Source organism: Emydura macquarii, unplaced genomic scaffold (assembly GCF_026122565.2).
Source record: "Emydura macquarii macquarii isolate MOO-44397 ecotype Brisbane River unplaced genomic scaffold, CSIRO-AGI_Emac_v2 contig_2481, whole genome shotgun sequence".
NCBI classification, from domain to species: domain Eukaryota; kingdom Metazoa; phylum Chordata; order Testudines; family Chelidae; genus Emydura; species Emydura macquarii.
Window position 1 is genome coordinate 3,704,568 of NW_027132618.1, and position 23,023 is coordinate 3,727,590.

A 23,023-nucleotide genomic window follows, 5' to 3' on the forward strand; every position below is an offset into this window, starting at 1 on the left:
TTAACCTAATGAAAAATCAACTGGAGGAAATGTCAGCTCCTCAAGTCTTTGGTACCAACAGTATAATGAAAGATCTAGAGGAAGGGGGCCTCTTGGCTAGCTCCTCTAAGAGATATAATGTTCAGACTGCTGAGTTTAACCCTCAGGCTCTGATGTCCCAAATTCACAGGGTTTCCTCAGATCAAGCAGTGGGTGTGTGTGGTTGAGGGTGGTGAAGGGGGGCAGGGCATAGAGGTGAATGGGAAGAAGGTCCAGGGCTTGTGGGACACGAGTGCTGAGGTAACTGTGGCAGTCCCTGACATAGAAACTCATCAGGTCAGCTAACTCTGAGGAAGGTGTTTGGATCCCCAGTTAAGGTGTCTATCCCAAAGATATACTTGAAATGGGGTATCAAGGAGGGGCATAAAGAGATTGGGGTGCATGACCAGTTACCTGGGGAGGTGCTGATGAGAAATGATTTGGACTAGCCTGGCAGAGACCAAAGCACCTTGCTTCTTTCCAGGAGCCACAGAGTGGCACCCAATCCTTACCTAAGGTCAAAGACCAGCCCACATGGGGTTAGAAAGCTGCTGCCTCTGGCTTGGAAGAATGCGCTCCCTGGGGCAGGGCTGAACAGAGCTGGGACTTGAGACTCCACAAAGAAATAGGAAAACTGAGGCACAGCTGAGAAGTGCTCTGACTCCAGTTCCAGCCAGTGAGGATGGCTGGGTTACACTCCCTGCCCCAGCAGCAGAGTTTCAAACAGAACTTCATAGAGATCCCTTTTTAGAGAAGCTGAGAACAATAGCTAACTCTGGCAGTCCAACCCTCTTACAGAAGTGTGCAGGAAAGATTGCTGTGGGAGAAGTGACACCATTACAGGGAATGGGTTATCCTGAGAAAACTGAATTTTGGGGATAAGAATGCAGTGGATGGTCCCCCAGTCTTGGAGTAGCTGAGCCGCAGGACTCGGTCTCGCACAAAGTGAAGGGCCTGGCACTGAATAGGTATACTACCAAAGACTGTGTGAAGGTGAAAGACCTAGCATTCCCTGTGGATCAATGACAGCTAGAATTTCATTTTAAACATTATTTTAACAGCAAGCAAAAGAAATCCCCCCCCAAAAAAATCAGAGGGTGCCTGACAACATTGTTACCTTGAAATGCCTCATCTCTACCGCTGAAAATAAAAGATTTGGGATATAAATTACTCTTAGCCCCAAGAGAGGTTCCCATTCTTCATTTACTGCATGTGGCAATTCAAACTATTTCCAGAGGACTGCAGGGCTGCTTGTATACTGCTAATAAACCAGCATCAGTCAGCATTAGGCATTTGACACAAACCAAAACGCATGCAACAGTATGTTCCTCTGCGAAGGTGCAAAGAGGCCCCAGCTTATCTCCATATGTTCTAATGCCTTCTTTTTGGATCCCTCCTCCCCATCTTCCCTGGGACAATACTCACTGCAGTCAAAATGTAACTGAACAGCAATAGAACATGAAAGAGACAGCAACAGGAGTCTAGTCAAAGTGAGGGCAGCGCAAATAAGCCTCTCTAGTGTTTGTTCACACTACAAAAGGTGCAAGCTTAGGTCATATGCACTTGTGTGGGCGGCTGATCATTTGAGGTGTTTTCTTGCTTGACAAGCCACTCACATCTCCTCCTTGTTCCACTGTATTTAAGAGATGTCTAGTTTTGATACATACTTGTATAGGTCTGAGGCGCTTGCTCTTCCAGCAAGCTAGACTGCTGACCCATGAATTGAAGCAGGTGAAATTTTGGAATGAGATTTAGGACACAGTTGTTGGTAAACTGGGAAGGAGCTCAGGATCAGAAAACAGGGAAGACTTCTGGGTCCAGGCTACTTTCCCCGGGTAAATCTAGTCGAACGGTGGTGCTGCTATTGCCTTTCCCCCTCAGCAGAGCCTCCAGCCCTGGCTGTGCTGTTATGTCTGTCAGATGCTGCTCAACACCTGACTGTGTTGTAATTTCCTCCAATTCATTTCATGCTGTAACTTACTGGATGCGAGTATCTTCAGGGCCAGATTTTCACAACTAAACGTGCAGAAATGCATATGGCATTACTGCATGTCCACATGTACATTGGAAAATTGTGCCAGCAAATGGCCAGCCAGACTCATAACTATCAAACTGCATGTGTGAATCAGGTAATTGTGCATCTCCATGATTATATGTATAAGCCTGGTGCACAAGTTTGAATGCACAATTTTGAAAATCTGGTCCTTGGTTACTTGCCTAACATCAGACAGTAAGTAGCTGGTAGAACTGGGAATGAAACCCTAAAGAACTGGGAATGAAACCCTAAACCTCCTCTGCGCTTTGCCTGGCTATTTTAATGCCAAGTGAGTTAGATTAAGAATACCTGCATGTTGCCTGTTCTCAGTCTTACTCACTGAGCTGGAGCAGCAGGGATTCTTTGTGAAAATTAGACTTTAGACATCATAAAAGATAAATGATGCATGAATGTCTGATGCAGAATGGTTATAATTATCATTTGTAACCTATTACTCCATAATATGTCACTAATGTTTAATTTTCCAAAATAATTACATTTCCAGTTCATAGGAGTGAAAATATGAAAGCAACTACATGCTTTTTCCAATTATTTTTAATGCAGTGACTGGTTTGAGAATGAAATCCCAAAAACCAAAAAGTTTCAAACCAACCAACTTATTGTTCTTTTCTGCCCTTTTTATCTCTCTACATCTCAGACTCCATTCCTTGCATTATATTATCTGAATGGCCAGTTCTTGTTATTACTCTCTTGCATGGCATAAGCACATATGTGTACTGCTAACTGATGTTCTTCCACATCTTCCTTTTCTTTTGTTCAGAGATCTTGCCTCTAGGTAGGAATTTTCCCCCCATCTGTGAGTTGACGATAATGATTAGAATCCTCCTCTTGACAGGATCTCCCTTCGTTTCTTCAGATCCCAGCAGAAGTTTCAACAACTAAAAACTATCTTAATTACCAAAAAAATTCAGTTTCGGTTTGAAACAAACTGAATATTTTTTGGATTTTTCAGTTCGGCAACTGAACTCAAAAAATCATCTATTGGCTCAGTACTACTCTGACATTTAACACAAAAAGCTAGGAATTTCTACAGTAAAAGTCTGAACTTTGAGATATCTGCATGTAATGCCCATCTTCTTTGAAGAGATGGTTCAAGATGGTTGAAGAGATCCTTTTCCACAAGCCACATGTAAATCCAAGGATCCAGAAAGGTTTATACACTTACACAGATGTTCTCTTAGGCCTTATCTACACTAGAAAGTTTAGTTGATGCAAGTTACAGCGATGATCGAAAAGCGCTGTAATTACAATGCTTGTGCCTGTCCACACAGCACTCATGTCGCCAAAGCGCATCCACACTTGGTGCTCTAGCATCGAAAGTGAGATCAGTGCACTGTGGGCAGCTAGCCCACTATGCAACTCACCACCTTGTTTCACTAGGCGTTCTGGGAAGGCAGAGAGGATCGCAGGACATCATGGGTGCAAGCTCAACGTCCCAGGATGCAGTGATTTCCATCCATCATTCGATGGTTTTCCAACTGCATTTCATGGCATTTTTCAATGGCCCTCATTTCCTGAGCACCTGCCATCTCTATCTGAAAGGATGGATCCTGCACTGCTCTCCACTGTTGCTGTCAGTGTTCTGAACACATCGTTCTGGCTCTGGTGCTCTTTCTGCAGTATATCACGAAGTCCCAGCTGGAACTGCAATCTGAGGTCCCTTACCTGCTGTGTGCATTACTGTTTGCATTTATGGAGCATCTGCACACGATGCTTTTTGGGCACATGAGACAAGCACTGAATGGTGGGATCACATTGTTATGCAGGTCTGGGATGATGAGCAGTGGCTGCAAAACTTTTGAATGCGCAAAGCCACCTTCATGGAACTTTGTCCAGAGCTCAGTTCTGCCCTGGACACCAGAAGGAAAGCTGCCCTCTCGGTGGAGAAGCACGTGGCAATCGCCATAAGGACGCTGGCAACTACAGATTACTACAAGTCGGCCGCTAATCAGTTTGAGTCAGGAAGTCCACCGTTGGAGCTGTGTGCAGGGCCATTAATCGCATTCTGCTGCGAAGGACTGAGTGTCTTGGAAAAGTGTGCAAAATAGTGGATGGTTTCACAGCGATGGGATTCCCTAACTGTGGTGGGGCAATAGATGGCATACATCCCGATTTTGGCCCCGGATCATCTTGCAACAGAGTACATCAATACAAAAGGGGTACTTCTCCATGGTACTACCGGCACTTGTGGATCACTGTGGGCATTTCACTTTGACCAACCCATGTTGATGTGAGAAGGTGCATGACACATGCATCTTCAGGAACACTGGCCTGTTCTGAAAGCTGCAAGCAGGGACTTTCTTTCCAGACCAGAAGATTCAAAAGGGGGATGTTACAATGCCCATAGTGATCCCAGGAGATGCAGCCTACCCGTTACTGCCATGGCTCATGAAGCCTTATACAACCAATTCTCCCCAAGAACTGTTTGCTGTTGTATTAACAAGCAGTGGTTACACATACCAATTGTACCAGTCCAACCCCTGAGACTAAGAGCATACGGTTTGGAGAAAGTGCATCTGAACATCTGTAGCTGCTGGCAACAGAAGAGGAACCTCAGTCAGGTTTCCCTGCACATCTAAGAGAGTAAGTTTAACTAAGTCTCTTTAGTAAATCTCTGTGTGCAGGAATTGTAGCAATGACCTCTAACTGTAATAATTTATGATACATTTTTCTTCATTTTTTTTGCACTTAATATCTAACATAAAAACAATAATCTCAAAAGGAAACTTAAGAAAAAGCCAAATTCTGCACTTTCTTAAACCTATGCAAGCCCAGTGTGACACAAGCATGACTAAAAGCAATGTTAAACAGTTACACAGAGTATGACTAATTAATCTTTCCCATAGAACTACACAATGAAAACTCAAGTTTATTTAAGTTAAAATTAGTACGGTTATATTACTTACAAGAACATGTTACACAACCACTTCAACTGTTGCTTTGCCAGGACAGTGATGAAACACCACTATGTCTTGCCCGCAGAACTCTTGTCTAGTAAATTACACCGTAAGAGTCTGGTCAGCCTTCACATTGCCTAACTGTTTGTGCTGATGGCCAGAAGGATTTCCTAAAAGACCTAAAATGCTTTATTGTCCCTGTACTGCTAGTAGAGGGCCTAATTTTTTTCAAAGTTGTGCAAATACCATTTCATATGCAATCACAAGCACAACTGTATGCCTAGTGTAACAAATAATGGTAACCGGAAGCAACAATATTCAAATTGTGTATTGGCTATTTGCATATGTAAATGAATCTGCTTGTGCACACACAGTGATTGCACATGCAAATTGGGAATGCAGTTGCACCTGCACTCTTATCCCCACAGCTGTGCACAACTTTGAAAATCAGGACCAGGAAATGGTGGACCAATCTGAAAGGTTTAACAAAAAAGACCTACCATTATCTAATTACTATTTCAATATATTTCTAATAAGCAGGCAGAGTTCTTTAAAAATAGAATTACCACCATACAGCAGATGATGACTTCCTGGAGATTGTGGACTTTTAAATCTATTGTTCTCTTAACAGATGTTCTTCAAAATGAGGGCAACTGTATTAAAATTAACATCTCTAACACATACATAAAATGCATGAATATAAGCACTAGCCTTTCTGAATAGAGTCCATGTGCAGCACATTCTCTGTTACAATGAACAGTGCACCAGCTCTGAATGGTTATTCTTGAACCGCTAGGCATGTAGCTACAAGTGGAGCTTGTAACATTGTTAATTAATTCTAGTATTTTAATAGGCAGCCATATTAGAACACACACTACATTTATTTTGCCTTCGTCTCTGAAACCATTGCCATTTATTGTAGGTTGTACTGTACAGTCTTACACTAACAGCAGCTCTATGTGACTAACACAGTGAATATATTCACAAAAGGATAACATAGGCTGGTTTGAATTTAAACATTTGCTTGATCAGATAAAACCTTTAGAGTTACACAGTAAATGGTCAGAAGTGATCCTTTATTCCAAGCTTTTCCATTCACTAACACTAACAAAAACTAGTCTTCTATCTACTTTTTTTTTTCCTTTTATAAAAGTTCACCCAGAACGAGAAACCTGAATTTAAACAAAATGTCTATGTTTTTAGAAATGAGACATGCTTGTGGAAGTTGCCATTCTCTGGATAGGCAGCCCCCTCACTGTGTAACTGCAGTTTCAGACAAAATTTGTATGGTATAGTTAGCCACACAACTTTGAAGCAGGCTCAGTTACTGGTGCATGTGAATATTAAAAATTAAATACTCCAACATCACTTAAGTTTTCTTTCGTAACAGGAACATTTTAGCATTTTGTAACAGAAACAACTACCAACTTACCAGTATCCTGACATTTAGGAAATAATATTATACCTTGTCACTGGTTTCAGGATAAAAAAGTCCTCATTATCTAAATGTTGTTCTGATTGGTTAGGATTTAATAGCAAGAACAAAGTTTGGAAAAAAAACCAACTCGTGTGGTGCACTTCATACCAATAGGGAACTTACCAACAGGGGGCTTTTCAACCTAAACACACTCTAAAGACTGAGCTGCACACATACAAGGATCCAAATTACCTCTTACTAAGTTCACTGTGTGAGCTCTAGTCTTATATGGAAGTCAGCTGCTCTTCTAACAGCAGATGCTGCATTACTTATTTAACCATTCATTTCTGGATCATGTTCTGTCTTCCTTTTGACATCGAAGTAGATGCACTACATCTATTCTAAAATATTCAGGTGTTCTTGGAAGCAAAACACTTTGCAGATTACATTAGTAACTGCTGAGTGCAACATAAGGCTTGTCTGAGCAGTTTTTACACTGTTATATCAGTTTAAAAACTGACATTTAAAGCCATACACTGCCCTAGTACTGTTGCAATATAAAGGTGCTTATATCAGTGTAGTTTAGTCTAAAAATTTATGGGATTCTAAACTGATATAGTAAGAGCACTAAAAAAAAAAACCTTTGTGTGTATAACCAGTTACATGAAATTAGTAAAGAGAAAATTGCACACACCCCATGTTGGCTTTTCTACAATATGGAACAAATGGAATGCTAAAGAAATCCTGTTCATGAGAGCTGCTTACAAATCCACCCCAGTTCTGTTCCCTTTGTGGGAATTCTGCTATTGACTTTAATGTGTCTGATCCCACTCCCATTTACTAGAAGTGGGCTGAGAATGTAAAACTCGGAACCAAGTACAGATGTTTGACAGCTCCAAATGTAGGAATTTGTCAGATTTAAGGCTCTGGTTCATTGATACTGTCTAGGAGGGAAGAAACTCTTTCTCCAAGGTGATGTAACCACTTCTGATAGCTTCTCTAAACTTTTTACACAAATGACACAAGAAGCCCAATCCTGCTCTCACTGAAGATCAACTGCAAAACTCTCTGTTTAGATGGACGAATGGATGTTAGTAGATTGAGAAGTGGCCTAAGTAAAGATACACCTCTCAGAGAAAAGACTTACAGTGGAAAAAACCTCCAGGAAACAGACCAACAGATTAAATCAAGAGAGGGGAAGGAGATCTTAAGAATAGTTATTCTTCTAAGCAACACTTAAAAGTTATTTTTAATGAGCTACAAAAAGATAAGAGAAGAGAGAAACAAACAAAAAGAAAATTTGTTTTCCTGTAAGTGGACGAGACAATTCCTTCCCATGAAACATGCTTCATGATCCTGAAATGTCTTAAACAAGTCCCAGAAAGTAAGCATTTTATAGCCCCATCTCAATTTTATGCACTGTATAATACCTTATGCTTGAAGAACAATGTTAAGCAATAAAATCATAATATATCTGAGAGACCGCTGGCTGAAACTACAGGTACTAATTTATTAACTTGAAAAGCTTAATATTTGCATGAGACGCCTAAATGTCAGGTTCTACTTTAACCTCCAACTTCCCACTATACATGGACATATTATACACGTGTGTGCAGGATGAACACAGAAATATGGAGCATGCTTATGTTAGGGCATATTAAAAAACCAAGAAACAATCTCATGGGCAGGCAGAATAAAGTATAACTGGAGCTCCTCTCTCTCAGTAGCTGACCAATTTTAAATTTGAGAAGTGCTGCTAGTCACTGACAGAGGATAGAAAGTTCCTTCTGGCCAGTTTCAAGGAATCGTAGCAGAAATAAATGCAGCAACTTGGGCTCTTCAGCCTTATAACTGTCTGCTGAACCTATCCTATCCCTCTATATTTTCCACTGGAGGTGCCCTCCCTTCAAAGGTATTTTGAAGAAAGAGAACTACTTTAGTAGCATGTGATAAACATCCCAAAGAAAAACTGTAATTACCATGGGTAATGTCAGCACCCAAGAAACATCCACCTTCATTTCCAAGGTCATGAAGTCAATTTCTAGCATATAGATTCTGTTTGATGTGACACACCCACCATGTGCATACTGGAGGGTTGTCACTCTTACCAAAGAGACCCACTAGGGGAAGAGAATCTGTCTATAGCTAGAGCCCAGCAAATCTAGATATCCAATTTATAACCAGAGATATCCACATCCCTGTCTACCGACATCCCGTTAGCATTTCTTGCAGATCAAGATCAGATGGTCAGAGAGTTCAGGACCTCCAGGACTTCTGGGGCAGGGCTGGAACTGCTGCCAGCTAGGGGCCAACTAGAACAGGGCTGGGGCAGAGCTGATCAGCTGTTAAAATGGAGGGTGGGGCTGATCAGCTGTTGGGCAGACTGGGCTCATCCAAGTGGCAAAGGCTTAACAGCTGATGGGGGGCTGCTGGCTCCAAAACAGCAGTTAAATCTAAAAGAGGGAGGGCAGATTGCAGGTCAGGTGAAAGTTATTCTAGGAGATGGACTCAGATGTGAATCCACATATTTGTATCTGTGCAGGGCTCTACCTATAGCCTCAACCAAATATAGCAAAGCATTTAAGCACATGCCTAATTTAAAGTTAGGCAAAACATATGAACACATGCCTAATTGAAGTTTATAAGAGTCAGATATAGGATACCCTCTGGGGTAAAAACTTTAATTGAAGCGACTGCTAATAAAGGACTCAATCCTGAGTGCCTGGGTACTTAGCACTTTTCAGGAGACATTCAGCAACTCACAGGATTGGGCCCTAAGTGACGGCTCATGTAATGACTCATATGAGTGGTTTTACTGAGATCAGAGGGACTACTCAGATCAGTAGCAGCTGGAGGACTGGGCCCCAATTACAGTACTTACATTAATGAAAGAACAATAGCTCAGTCCACCACTCTTATCTCTTGGGATCTTGAGGAGTTTGCACATTAAAATAAGCTTGGTAGCCTCAAGTGAGAATTTGTCTTCATTACTAAACCATCACAATGCAGTGTTGGCTTTGAAGAGCCTCTGGTCTGGGATAGCAGAGGGTTCTGCCAGTTTGGATAGGCAGTGTGGTGACGGGAAGGTTCCACATTGCCTGTGTATGCTATGCTTTCCTTCCTGAGGATTACGTTAACCCACTTTCTTTAAAAAGCAAAAACTCATTCTAAACACATATTAAATGTGGCAAAGGTTCAGTAATCTCTGCAAACCTAAAAAAACATCACTATTAGCTACTAATTTTATAGCGATCATATTTTACTGACATAATTGGTTTCTGTATATATTTTTTTAAAACTGCAATTAACAAGCAGAATATTCTTGGCACTTACACTGGGATGTGAGATACTAACACCCCAGGGTGACATGTGTCCATGTGTTATTGCATGATAACATTTCCATCATTTATGCCTTAGCTAACAGACTACCCACTTCCTTACTAACTCTGCTAAAATGACTGTTCTGTTAAGATAGCATTCCCCTGTTAAAAAGCAGATCTCCGGGGAGTTCCCCTGATTAAAACATAAATAGAACAGTGTGAAGGTTTACAATTTATGTTCCAGTAATCTGTGTCCTCCAACATCACATGCACTGTAATCCCTTTCCTCCCATATCATATGCTCTTGTAATCCTCTTCATTTTCCTAAATCACATGTCCTCAAATCCTCCTCCATCTTGAATCTCAAACTCTTCTCCTCCACATATCTATTGTAATCCTGCTGTACAATACGGGCTGGAGGCCTGCTCCTGCATGATGGATTTTCATTTTGCTCAACCTTAGAGGTAACTGGCAATAAAAGTGTTTTATGTGTCTAGTATTCATAGTCATCGTGGTTATACGGGCTGTAATTTAATGTCTGTTGTGGTGCTATTCATAAACCATTCAAAATGTACTTTTCAGCTTTAGAATGCCACTTGATTGAATTACTATTTAGCATTCAATTTGGTGTCCTTTTATTATTCTGTATGAAAACCGCCAATAAGCATTTTCAGCACACTCAAGATAACATGGAGCTTGCAGTAAGAATAGTGCTTTACAGAAGCTATATCAAAAGTTCTTATAACTAGAGAGGAGCATTTGGAAGCAAAGCATTAGAGAAAGTAGTTTTTAAAAAAAACAGTACTGAAACAAAGTCCCTGAAAAACAACAAACATTATCTTCCGTGGGAATGCCAGGTACCAGCTAGCTGCCATAATGTAGCTGACTACATAGCCTACACATTTTTAGTACATGTCCCAGACCTGAAGAAGAGCTCTATGCAGCTTGAAAGCTCTATCACCAGCAGAAGTTGGTCCAATAAAAAGATATTACTTAACCCGCCTTGTCTACCAAGCCTAGAGTATTGATTTTGCTGACTCAAACTGTTCTGGCAAGTCCATTAGGGATGCAAACACTGCAGACCCAATCCAATTCCAGAGCTCTCCAAGCAAGATTCTGGTATTGTCTTATATGGGTAAGCCAAACTGTCTTTGAAACTTGGAGTTACTTCCTCTTTGATGTTCTCTGTTCTGGGACTCCTGTACTGCTGTAACAATAAGATGGATCTTTCAGTGTGTGGTAGCATGCGCCACATGGTAACTTAATTTATGGCAAGCTAATGCACTATGCATTCACAATGCGGTTTGCCGCACACTTGCCGTGCACTAAGTCTCTATGCAGACAAGCCAAAATACTACGTTATAAAACTGGAGCCCTCTCTAGCTCTAATGGAGAGATGAAGGAAAAAGAACTCCATTGAGATCAAGTGGCAGCTGAAGGAACCGGGCCAAAATTTCCTGTGTCTTGTGCGGCTGCTGCAGAAATGTGTACGGCAGGCCTAGTTTTTTAGTTCTGCAGAAGAAGACACATTTTTCTTTGAAGGAGAAAAAAGGATGAAGCAATAGAAGACTAGCAATAGAATTCTTTGGAGAGTTTTCAAGATCAAATTAACTTTTAAATGGAGCAGACTGGATGTTTTCCCACTAAGGTCTCTGCTTCCCTGTGCTTGGAATAAATCTAAGGCCCACTGCTTTTCTTTATTTTAGCATGACCTTCACCCCAAACACATATTTGTATGAATTTTACTTTAGGGAACAATTTTAAAGGAGTGAAACAACGGTCATAAATGGTGAATGTCTGCTACCAGTCCAAGAACACAATGTTGCTTATCCACATATGCCGCTCATGCTGTTTTGCTGTTCCACTGGAGTCTGAGGCTACTGTCAAATCTTTACCTTGGAGTAGCACCAGAGTTGACCAGTCAATACCTACGTGAGGGTTTAGTTATTTAATCCAACCATGCCTTTGAATTCTTGTTCAGTTTCCAGCTTCCTTTAATCTGTAAACCATGTACTTCTATCACCAGGAATTGTCCTGCCACGCTGGAGGAAAAACAGGAGGCAATGGATATTGTTTAATCTGGCCACAACTTTATTCATTTACTATATCTGGGAGTAACTGGCAATAAATTGTACAGTGCAGGTCAGCACTGCTTCCTTAATAATTTACACATAATCCCCAACCTGGTTCCAGCCACCCAATTGCTGGGACCGTGCTGTCTCCTCCTCATAAGAGAGTTAAGGGGGTTATAAAAGGAGGATGGTTGGCTCCCTGCTGTATCAGATGTAGGAGCCCCGAATCTCCTTCCTCAGCTCCCTTCGAGAATGCTTTTCCTTTCAGTCCTTTTCCAATCCATTTTATCCAGTAATGGTATCCCTTCCATAATGAGTACCTGCTAGACATTAAGACATCTGCCACAGGCTTTATGTACTAAATTATGATATTATAACCTAAAGCTCCTGCCCCATGCCACCGGATCCCAAACTCACTGCTGGGAAGGCAAAAAAAAAACCAAAAAAACCCCCATGTTTCAGTCAATCCGCCAGTGAGGGAAAAATTCGTTCCCAGTCCTGAAGGAAAAATGGGAGACTAGCGTGAAGCCCACAGTGGACCGTGAAGGAACCCAGTCCTTTTTTAGACTTCATGGGTGGGACGGTGGGTGCTGCCAACTTGATCTAGGTAAAAGAGGGTTTTTCTGGGACTGCACAGGGTATAAATACCATCCCCCTTCCAGTCAGTTCAAAGCGAGTGCCCCCCAATCTGGTCCAACCGCTTCTTGTTCCTACTCACTCCCTCCAAGTAAACTTTCCCCTTCCTCCCCCTATGCTACCAGATGCACAGGGAGCCTTTAAAGGGGAACAACCACTTTTCTTCCAGACAGACAGACAGCAACCCACTGCATACAGTTGCAGTGAGCACATTTCATTGTGTTTATGACTAGTGATGGGCTCCAAGCTGCTGAGTTTTAAATCCATATCAAAAGTTGAGGTAGGGTTGCCAATTTTAGTTGGACATATTCTTGGAGATTTCATCACATGACATAATCTTTAATTAAAGATTAATTTAATTTCCAGCAATCCCGGAGGACTGGCAAACTTGAGTTGAGGAGGTGTTTAGATTCAGGAGTTTGATTCAAGCCCGTATCTAGTTTTAACACTCAGGGCCAGATTCTGCTCTAGGTATAGTTATGCAAATCCACATGAATGACACTGACTTCAACTGATTTGCTACAGATTTAAACCTGTTTAGCTAAGAGTAAAATTTGGCCCTAAACTCGTTTAGTTTGTTCATGAAACGCCCACTGATTTAATTAGGTTTGTGTAACATCACACAAACAGACTGCACATAGTCATCTCTAAAGAAATACCAACTACAGCCTACTCAGTTTTTCTGAAGAAATATAGTATTATGAAGTAAAGCTTAGCTCATTGCTGCTCCATGTGATTAAGACCAAATGTTATATTAATTATATTGTATAAACTACACAGTCTGTTTACTGGTTCACTGGAGTGCTCAAAGGAAAAACCATTAATTAACAAACTCCCAATACAACATTTAAAAATATAATCTGAAACCAGTTTGGCAATTATACCGAAGATCTTAATTACCTGAGAATGTTACAACCACTTCTGCCCTCTTTGGACAATCTTTCTGGCTCACTTGGTTACTTTTGCTTCATTTTGTGTTATTATGGAAGTACCAAGTTAAGATGGAGGCCCCATTGTGTGATTTGTTGCACAAACCCACAGTGAGTTCAGGTCCCAAAGAGCTTGGTATACTATTTTGAAACAGTATACTCCAATCTCCCGATATGTGAGCTATTTTATTTTGCATGCTTGTTGCAATATTTTGCAAGATCACTTCCACCTAAGCCCTTTTGAAATTTCAGCATATGTTAAGAGAAGTCAATGTTTACCCTCATTACTCCAATAACGTAACAATATTATTCTTTGGAAACAGCAAGAAAAGTCCTTGGTATTTTAGAGAGAGCTGATGATGATATATGTTATGGATTGGCTGGCAAGCTCTGGAAGTTATATTGCTACTAGAAAAGTGAGATGGAATAGAAAAATAAATAATTCTTGAATATTTTTTAAATATTTTTTTTTCTTTACAAAGAAAAATGTAGTGGTTATGAATGCCCTAGAGACCAAAGTCCTCTATTTAGCCACTTAGTAGGAACAACAAAGGCAGCTGCAGTGAAAGCTATCCCAGTCTGTCCAACAATACGCTCCAACATGACCTGGAAGGACTACTCTAGAGTTGAGACCTATTCAACCTTTAGCTTCTCTATGGAGATTTAGGGCCACATGCTCACATAGGTGCTGGAACTAGGAGTGCAGGGGATGCTACTGCACCCCTTTGGCTTGAAGTGGTTTCCATCATATACAGGGTTGGCAGTTTGGTTCAGTGGCTTCACCCCACTATACAAATTGTGCTAGCACTCCTGGATGCCCAGTTGGTATAAATCAGCACAGATCCATTCGCTTAGTGGAGCTCCACTGATTTACATCAGCTGAGCATCTGGACCATAAAAGTTAGTCATACCATTATCATAGGCACTTTTTTTTAGTTTAACTTGCTTTATTCTTGATAATGCTGTTTACACTTCTTACATGTTTGCCTACCAAGTATTCTGCAGTAATTGTCTCATTTCTTTTGTAGTGGATGGTGGCATTAATGTAAAGGATGTATTTCTACTTCATTTCTAAATGATGAGACCATGGGCTTGTATCTGTTCCCACATCCATGCCATTGACTTAATGGGAGCGGGATTTGGCCCAGGATGATGGGCCAAGAATTCCTACATTCTGTCAGCTTTTTTAAAATGAGAGAGGGGGGGAGTTCTTAAAGAGGAACTTGTACTCATGTCGCTACCAGTATATACAGCAGTAATTACAAGGAAACATGCAGAAAAGTGTCAGATCTGTGCAGAAAAGAAAAAACAATTCTAATCATATCTAGTGTTAGAAGCAATAGATTTTGCTTTTTAAGAAAATGATTCAGGAAGTGTGAACCACAGGTTTGCCCTTTTCCAGTTCCCTAAGCTTTTGCTCTGCCATAGCAGATCTGCTATGGACCGATGCTTTGAAGGACCTCACCACTCTTTACTTCATTGGGAGCTGAAAGGATCCAGCATCGTACAGTATTGGACCTTCTGTGCAGAAGGATTGTCATGTGGTTAAGACATAGGACTAGTAGGTCTACAAATCTGGAATCTGTTCCCTATCTGACACGCACTTCCCCTGCATAACTGGCAAGCCACTTAACTGCCCTATGCCTCAGTTTCCCTATTTGACAGAGAGCGGTAATACTTCACCTCTGAGGGGTGTTTTGAGGTGCTCACTACCATGTTGATAAATAAAACATTAATAAAATATTAAAGCAAACGATACTTTCTAAAACTTTGGTAAATAGTTTTCAGCAATCATAAAACAGTAATTTAGTTCTGCAGCTATGTATTTTAACAGCTAAGATTGTTTAAATGATCTAGCTACATTTTAATGTAGTCTTGCACATTAACATCACTATTTCACCACTGCAGGAGCCCTTACAGAACATAATTCCCATAAACTGCCATTCACAGAGTCCAAGGGACAGACAAGGGGAACTTGAGGTTCACATTAATCCTATATTCTGTAAGGTACCAAATCACATTTACATTGCCAACCACTGCTGCTGGTGTATCTGGCTCTAGCTGGTTTGTTTAACATTTCACCCAAATTCTGAAGCCCCAGAATACTTTTTGACTTGACCTCATAGTTCATAGAAATTATTTAAGTTTAAGTGTGCTGGAATTGACAGTGCAGCATATCCTCCCTAGGATGTTCTTCTTTCTTTCAGAGGACAAACTACTGTGGCTGCAGCATACTAATTATAACTGCATTCAAAGAGTGTATCCATGGAAACAAGGCGTGACAGCACAGTTACAGAGATGTTCTGTTTTGTACCAGAAATGAGGGGTTAAGCGAGTCAATGCAAGTATGATTGTCAGAAATCCTGGCATAAGAAAAATGTGTTTGCTCCTAAAGTACTGCAGTAACGAGTGCAGGTACGGTAGCTCAGCTGCTGGATAACTGAACTCATCCCTGTATCTGGGAAATGTTTGACAAGCTCAACTGGCTTTTTGGACAGTCTCCAGGGTTTTTGCCTCCCTTGCAAGTTACCTGTATGTTTGAAGACCACTCAGTTTTTACAATCTAGACCACACTAGATCAACCAGCCAATCTTTTTCCTTTCTTTTCTTTTTTAACTACAATTCTATTCTGCCTAAACAGAAATGTGTGGGAGGGATACAACTTTGTAGATTTATGTACAATTATGTTAGCTGTTTAGAACTAGTACAGCAAAAGATCAATCATATTGTAAAGCATGGCTCCACTGTGTAAAAAGAGTGCTTTCTTAATCAACAGACCTGTTCCCAGGGCCCTTGTGTGTATTAGAGTCTTATCTACCAACTTAACTTACAATAGTAAGTTTTCACTCCGTCAGCACTGAAGAGCTGACAGTAAGCTGGACACTAGTCCTTCTTCAGAACATAAGAATGGCCATCCTGGGTCAGACCAATGGTCCATCTAGACCATTACTGTATCCAGACTTCCGACAGGGGCAATGCTAGATGCTACAGAAGGAATTAACAGAACAGGGCAATTATCGAGTGATCCAGGCCCTGTTGTCCTTTCCCAGCTTCTGGCAGTTACAGACTTAGGACACCCAGAGCATGGAGTTGCATCCCTGACCATCTTGGCTAATAGCCATTTATAGACTTGTCTTCCAGGAACTTATCTAATTCTTTTTTGAACCCAGTCATAGTTTGGTCCTTCACATCATCCTCTGGCAATGAGTTCCACAGGTTGACTGTGTATTGTGTGAAGTAGTACTTCCTTTTGTTTGTTTTAAACCTGCTGCCTATTAATGTTATTGAATGACCCCTGGTTCTTGTGTTATGGGAAGGAGTAAATAACACTTTCATCACACTATTCATGATTTTATAGACCTTTATCATATTCCCCCTTAGTTGTCTCTTTTCCAAGACGAATAGTCCCAGTCTTTTTTATCTCCCCTCATATGGAAACTGTTCTATCCCATGAATAACTTTTGTTGCCCTTCTCTGTACCTTTTCCAATGCTAATATAAAACTTAGTAGATGTATATGCAAAGAGAATGGCTTAGTAAGTGCCAATGAATTACATATGTGCAAATCTGCCACAGGTATCACTGGTGACCTAACAGGAAGACAAAGTTGCACAAGTGTAAGGTAGGGGCTGATCTGGTCTGCTTTATTACTAGTGATTATGTGCAGGAAGCAAATGACTCAGCTTGACTCTCAAATCACAGGTCCGTCAGTGATATATTTACATCAGGGCTGCCAGTGACATAAATATATATCCCTACAAATATTTCCTTTTTAAACTGAGCAGATTTGCTCTGGAAGTCACTGAGATACAATAAACATGGACCCTTACATTAGCATACTACAAAGAAATACTATCTTTAGGAAAAAGATAAATATCCAGATTCCCAATCCTGCCACCACTTAGGCAGAGAAGGAACATTACGCATGTGAGCACTCCAAATGGATTGCTTTCAGGTAACTCCTTTTTAGTACTTTGTGACTTTCTTTTGCAGCAGAACTGAAGTTAGAGCTCCAGTATAGTGGTAAATAATACTGTTAGTTTATGTGTTACTGTTAGTTTTAATCCAATTTCCAGTTTAATTATATCCCCAAATAAATATTTTTGTTAAACTCGGGACACACAGAATTAAAATACTACAAATACATTTTCCTTTGTATCTTGACAAATGTATGCCAAAAAGTATAAGGGTCTTGATGCGGTTCCATAGAGGGTTGCAGGATTTTAATTTTGTCCTTGGCGGGTTCTGCAGGTCATCATGCCACAGGATCCTTATACTTGCATTGACATGGTTATGAAAGTGAGATGTTCGGGCAGCTCTTCTAATCAGTGAAGGCTGGATGTGCAAAAGGACCAGAAGCCAGTTGACTCGGATAAATTTGAGCATCCCTGAAACTATGTGCATGGCGTTATTGAGTTGAATATCGAGGAGTTTAGTGTGACTACTGTGAGACCACACTGATGCACAGTAGTCAGCCTCAGAATGTATCAAGGCAATTGTTGCAGTTCATACGGTCCGGGGACTGGAACCCCATGATGTTCTGGCCAGTTTCCTAATAAATGCGACACAAGACCTGACCTTATTGCAGATGTTCTCAAGGTGTTGTTGGAAGGTCAAACTCTGGTCCAGTGTATCGCTGACAAACTTTGGGTTAGCCTCCTGGCTGACACTCTCACCACAGAACTGCACATCAAGTTTGGTATTAGACATTTCATTGTTCAGATGGAAAGCGGTCACCATGGTTTTTTTCGGGTTAGGCTTAAGTTTCCAGCATTGGAAATAATTAGCCATTGTGCTAAGATCTCGGGTTAGGGTGCTGCTAATGGTATGGAGGCTTGTGTGCTGAGCAGCTAGGGCAATGTCATCTGCATACACAAATTTCCTTGACTCCATCATTGGTATATCTGTGGTGTACGAGTTAAAAAGTATCAGGACCAGGACAGAGCCCAGAGGGATGTCCAAATTAAGCGTTCTTGGTCTGCTGATCCATCCATTAAGGTGTACCTTAAAGCAGCGGTCCCTGGCCATCACCGCCAAGAGATAGATTGTTCAAAGATCTTGAGGAGGAGGCCCTGTCTCCAGACAGCATCATATGCCGAAGACAAATCAACAAGGGTGATCCCTGTCTTCAACTTATGTTGGAATCCTGCCACAATGTGACTGGTGAGTGCAGCTACTTGATCATAGCAGTTACTCTTTTAGGGAACCACATTAAGACCCCCACACTCAACTTCAATGCTGAGGCTCAATGGAGAGCCACATGAAGCATTTCAACTGCTCAAAACAAACAGCTCATCCTTGACCCTGCCAAGGAACCCCCGCATTTTGATTTAAGTCAGAAAGACTACCGCAGATTGAATTGCATCGGAACAGCTCATGCGAGAGGTGGACAAACCCTCTTTCAATGGAAAAATGAGGCAAACACCTGTATGCGACTGTGATCACCAGTCACAAACGAGGGAGCACATCATATCTGAGTGCTCCCTTTGTTCTTTCATCGGGGGGGCCTGAAGGACATTCACCAGCTCACTGCTGCAGCAATATGCTGGCTATCAAATCAAGATACAAATTTGTAATCATTGCAACCTACCCAAGCCATACAAAAGAAGAGTAGTAGTATGCCAAAGTCTAATTTCTATTTTCAGTGTACTATATGTCTTTAAATAGCATTTGGAGTCAAGTTGCAACACCCAAATATGAGAAACAGAGAAATACTCAATTTTTACTGCTATGCTTATTAATTCTATGCAGTAGCTCAAAGACTGCACTTTCACTAATTAAAAGAATGACCTGAATTTATTTCATATCTTCGCCTTCATTTTTCCTTTAACTGTACATTTTAAGGTAAATGTACTTTACCATTTACGTATTTCAGAAGCTATCAATATCTAAAAGTGAAATACAAGGTAAAAGGTTCCAGGCAAAAACCGCAACCCAAAGGCCAAGACTACTATGTTGGAGATATGTCTTGGAACCTCACTTGACCCTGTCCCACTAGGCAAGATCAAAGAATGTTATAACCTCATTATGGAACAGCATTACCACCCATGATTATAACACAGAGTAGTCCCTGTCATGCAGGCAACACTAACCTGTGTTATGACTAGATCCACTCCATGGATCAGGTAGGCTTTGTCAATTCTCCCTAAATGTCATTCAGGCTCTGAGGCACATTCCCAACAGTAACCCCAAAACTCTCACTCCGCTGCATTGCAAAAATGGCTCTCTTGGCAAGAGAACTTGCAGCACAAGTTATTAAGTAAAGGGCCCGTTAAATAATTCTCTCCTATCTGATCAATTGTTGTCTTAATCAGATGCCATAGCTCCCAGAAACAGATGCCAATGAATCATGCTGCTGGTGTCTGAAGGAACACTTAATAAAATTAGACTTACTAAGAAAAATCAATTGACTTGTTTATAATGTATATAATCCCGTACCAACCCCTCCTCGCCAAAAAACCCCTTCAAATTGGAAAGCCAAGCACAGAAAGTTTGTGAATATCAGAATTAAGGTTGCCTGTGCAATTTTAATTCAGCCTCCCTTGTATATATGCATTTGATACCATCTTTAAGTATATCATATTAACATACTATTTTCCCCCACAAGACTCTGCGTCATTTAGTGCACCAAAGGAATGGTGCTCAGTGAATGAAGCAGCTGTTGCAATATTTTTACCCTCTTCATTTATGATGCAATTCAGGAAAGCACATTAAGTATGCACATAATTTTTAAGTCCATACTTGAACATGCACTTAAGCAAGTTTCTCAACTGGAGCCTAAATGTGTGTCCCAAGTCCTACTGGCAGTGGCGGCGGCAGCAGCAGAAAGTCGACAGAGTTCTTTGGATAGCCCATCCAGGTCACCTCCTGGCTTACCTAGCAGGTGTGGGCCATTCAGGTGGCTGCAGGCCTTGGGTGTGCCAATATAACTTCCTGTGGGGCCTGACTTTCCAGGTTTCGTGAGATGGTGCTTTACCAGGTGGGAATGTCAGAGATCCAGGGCTTCCAGAATCCCTCGGATCCTAACACCCAGTGCAAACAACTGGCTCATCAGTGGCTCAGTGTAATTTGGATAGAAACATTAATATACCAGCAATATGCAGCTTTACAGTTGGCAGAGAAACCTAGACAGTAGTAGAGTAGAATATTTTTGCATATTTGCTTTTTAAAAAGAAATGTATTAGCAATTGGCATTGTGATATTCAAGCCCTACATAATGACTGGAACTAATCAAGGAGTACAAAAATGACTGGCAAGTATTTCCCAAGGAATGGTGAATTTACCCTGTAGTTATCCCTGATGTTGTATTAGTCATTGTCCACATGCATTCAAATGATCATCATCATCTGCATTCAAACGTTTACTGCAGTGATAGTCTATTTGTCTGTACTGGCCAGGGTTTGTCTCTGTTAGAGCCCAACCCGTTTGTGATTTTTCTGTGTATCTCCTCCTCTGTTTCTGTGAGCATAATGCCAGCCATGAACTAAGCAGAGAGTCTGACCTCCTCTTGTCTACACGAGAAAGTTGCACTGGTTTAATTTATATCGGTTTTTAAACCAATTTAGTTAAACCAATGCCAACCCGTGTGAACATTCACTCTTATTCTGGTTTAAGAGTGAATTATTACAGTTTATCTTAAATCAACATAAACTAAACCATACCAGAATAAGCCTGTTTTTGTTGTTACCTACCCCTGGATCTCTAGCATCTATTTCTCTGCAGACAACATTCATGAATCCCAGAGCTTTCACAAATCTTAACACTTCAGGGAAGAATCTGCTTAGTATTAAAGGATGTCTTCTAAATTTTGCAACTGAGTGCAGAATACTGCAGCAGGTGTTATCTTCCATAAAAAAGGGCCGACATGGGAAAATTATTACTTTCCCCATCAGATTCTCTATCTTTACTGTCTTTTCATAAGGTGAAAAAAGATGCCTGGTATTCTTCAGAGCTGAAATTTGTTTCATTCAAATTAAAGCGCTTAACTGATATTACGATTAGTAATTGCACTTGTACGCCCCACTTCATGTGACTGTCTCACAGTGCCTTAAAACACAATGGTGGATGAGCATTGTTATCATTTCACTGGGAAGCTGAAGTACAGAGAGACCAAGTAACTTGCCCAAGGTCAACAGCAAGCTAGTGAAAGAGCTCCTGCTCCAGTATTAGCATGTAACTTTAAGCACGAGTAGTCCCATTTCCTTTACAGATGTGGTTAAATACTTTGCTAGATTGAGGCCAGAGTCAAAAAGACCACAGTTCTTTTCACCTTCCTGTAACCACTGTACCACCCAGCCCCAAATTAGAAATAATATTGAGATATTTTACAGGAACTAGTTCGTTTTCTCTAGTGCTGTCTTGTTTTCCTCTTCCTCGATAGGGCTGAAAGCTTGCAGCTGAAATTCTTTAGAGGATGCCTAGGTTGCCTGATGCTGCCTAAAAACTGATCTTCATGCATTTGGCAGCCAGATCTGCTCTTCGCATGCTTGCTTTCCAGACAACAGCTGCCCATCACACCAAGACTTTGAGGGTAACAATAATCTCTATGGATGTGTTATATTTCAAGATGAGTCAGTGCAGCAGGCATGTGAAGAATTAAGAACACCGATTATCATGTGATACAGGGAATGTGCACACAGTCTCTAAATAAGTCTTAAAAATATGGCACTCTCTCCCACCCCTCTGTGATATAAGAAAAACATTTTAATCTCTTTCCTTTACTAACAGGATTTTTATTTGGAGCTGGATTATTTTTATAGTACCTAATTAGGTAATTTGTATTTGCAAATGCTCACATATCAATGCAAAAAAACCACACTGATTGTAATAACTAAGCAGTTCATTCCAGTGTGTGTGTGAGAGAAACAACTAAAACTACAGACTTTTGATTTAACTGTCTGATTATGAATAAAGGCTGATTGGCCTTGAAGTAAATGTACTGAAACAAACAAACTGCATTGGTCTAGGAGGAAGAGCCCAAAGTATATCTACGGCATTTCAGGCAACACACTAGGTAGGATAAAAATTCTATGTACATAGCTTTTTCATGGCTAAACAGGAACTGTGATCCAACTGGGAAACAAACCCATCTTAGTACGAGTGCTTTCAGTGTCTCAGTAAGAAATATGCAGCCAGTTCAGTGGCTTGTCAGTGAGAATCTGCGATATCATGCAGCATATCAGAATTTGAGTCCTTTGTTCCCCAGGCTAGCACAGGCTGGAAGGCACACTAGGAAAACCTGGGGGTAGAAAGGAAGAAATGTGTGCTGCTGCCCATCAGGGGTGAGCCGCTGAAGGGAGTTTTTCATCTGACCCCTTGACACAACCAATGCTATGCAAAAACATTCAACATCAGGAAAAAAAAACCCACTCAAAATGAGCCTTGTGTCACTTCACAAACTTTAGTTCAGGCTTACTAAGGTTTAAGCACACGAGCTGTGGCTGTTTCAGTGATTCACTAACGCTGCACCAGCCTCCCTCGCTCCTGAACCTCTTCTCAAACTGAACCCTGCAGGGTTTTCATAACGCTATGAGACTACAGTCAGACAGGTAGAGAGGTCAAACTGTATCAACCCCAGACCCCCTACCCCTCTGACTAGAACCTATTCAAACTCCCTGGTATTTTTCACAGCTCAGTTCCTATGAATTAAGGAGTCCGGGGCACAGACTTCCTTGAACAG

At 41.0% G+C, this 23,023-nt stretch overlaps 1 protein-coding gene across 4 annotated transcripts in view; it reads right to left on the reverse strand.

Annotated features, from left to right (window-relative positions):
• The window catches only part of SLC44A5 (solute carrier family 44 member 5), a 162,805-nt gene that overhangs the window by 110,375 nt on the left and 29,407 nt on the right, over nt 1-23,023 (reverse strand). Inside the window, exon 1 of one of the 4 annotated variants that reach the window (XM_067563409.1) lies at nt 8,368-8,405. The exons of the other annotated variants lie outside the window; for them this stretch is intronic. The gene's annotated coding sequence lies outside the window, so the exon portion shown is untranslated. Of the gene's footprint in view, nt 1-8,367; nt 8,406-23,023 lie in introns of those variants that run through there. 4 annotated transcript variants of the gene reach the window in all.